Source organism: Adiantum capillus-veneris, chromosome 20 (genome assembly GCF_014529385.1).
Source record: "Adiantum capillus-veneris isolate H3 chromosome 20, ASM1452938v2, whole genome shotgun sequence".
NCBI lineage: Eukaryota > Viridiplantae > Streptophyta > Polypodiopsida > Polypodiales > Pteridaceae > Adiantum > Adiantum capillus-veneris.
The window spans coordinates 117,171,784-117,173,784 of record NC_140950.1 but is presented as its reverse complement, the minus strand read 5'-3'; positions in this window follow the sequence as shown (position 1 = coordinate 117,173,784).

Below are 2,001 nucleotides of genomic sequence, written 5' to 3'. Positions count from 1 at the left end.
GACACACCTCTTGGCACACCTCGGACACCTTGGGGGGCACACGATCCTAGTGCCTCCAAGCTCTATACTATACGGGCAGATGGTTTTGTTGACATGGATAGAGTCGGGACTGAGATGAGACATCGGATTCGTCAGCTCGCGGAGCTGCAGTTTTCGACCAGCATTCTCACGCCTTGTCTTGAGCAGGATGAGGACAAAGTCAGTTACATAGTGGAGACCATCTTGAGAGAGTACCTGCCTGCTCCGGGTTCAAAGGCTATTCCGAGGAGGTGGATCAAGGGTGTTGCATGGGACACCGCGAAACATCGACGAGATGCAGCTCGGTAAGCTTTCAGGACCGACTCGCCAAAGCCTTCGGGCATCCCACACGAGACATGGCTGCAGATCAGGGAGGATGAGCAGACAACAGACACGCGGTTCAAACAGCAGCGTCAGGCCGCACAGATACCATAGGTGACCAGGGGGACATCTCATCTTGGCAACGGAGGCTTCAACACCTTTTTGCTATGAGTTTGTGAGTTTCTAATCCAATCCTAACTATGGAGTTTTTGAAAACGCGATGAATCATGTATTCTTATTACTTTGATTTTTGTATAAACGCAAAATCTTGCGATGCATCGAGCCCCGACATGCCAGGAAGAGACAGATGGATATCGCAGAGGTATCTATGAAGTATTGAATGATCTTGATGCTTTAGGAGAGCCTGTAGACTAGGAGGCCTTAGAGTCTTGTTGATTGCTTGAGGTGAGACGTTAATATGTGTGAGTTGATTTAATTAAGTAAGTATATGTGAAGTAATATCAATACTAATTTTGTGACTTGTCCTATGTGCTGGTTGTGACGCCTAGTCATCAGTTGACCGGATTTCATATATATGCTTTGTGAGACACAGACACGCTTCTGTGTCTCTTTTTTGTATAGACATATATGGTTATGGTTATTGTTCAAACAGTTATTGTTTTCCTTATGGTTATGGTTATTATGATTGTCATTGTATAGACATGGTTATGGTTCAGGTTTTGTTTATGGTTATGTTTAACTTTCTAGTTATGCTTATGGTTATTGTTAATTTTGTTTATGGTTACGGTTATCTGCATTATGGTTTTGATCAAAGTGGTTATGGCCGGTTATGTTTTTAATTTGGTTATGGTTTTGCACAAATTAAGTTCGTTATGGTTATGCTTTTAAGTTGGTACGGTTATGGTTTTGCACAAAGTTCATTTCATTTCTTATATTGGCCTTAAATCTCATGTGAGATCCTACATGGATAGCATGTAGGAGGCGTATACATGATATGGTTTTTTTAAAAAAGTTTATGTAAAAACGAAGGGAACTCTGCCGAAATTTCTACGGGAGCACGGTTGATTTTGGTACTGCTTGCTTTCTTGGGCAGAGGACAGACAGTCTGGTTGTGGCTGTGTCCATCTTTTCATTGGGCACATGTCAAGCTACCTGTCCTCTGCCGAAGAATTTTTTTTTTTGTTATGGTTGTCGCTATGCGCGTCGCTAAGCTAGTCGAAATAAGCGTCAATAATATTACCTTTCGATGCGTATATCGACACATATAGCGACGATTTTGTAGGGACACGTATATCGAAGGGCTTTTCGACGGAATGCATCGAAACCTGCGTCGAAGGTCCCCTTTTTTGTGAATTGCGCAGATTCTTAGTTGATTGTCCTTTCCTCTCTTGTAGAGTTGATTTCCAATTAAATTAAAGTCTTGAGCCTCCAACTCTATAGCCCTTTTTTGCGCTTTTGTTATGTTTTCAGGAAATTTCCTTGTTGTTAAGAAATGAATGATATATTGACTCCATGAGATGCAATGTTTACCTGAAACAATGTAGCGTGATCCACCGGTCGTTTGGCACTACATATAGTACAATTGTTAACATAAGCATGTGTGTCAGCATACATAGTTGGCCAATAAACTCCTAAGTGTTTCAATCTTTGGTGTGTTTTCATTGTTGAACAATGAATGCACAATCCTAGATGTGTTCTTCT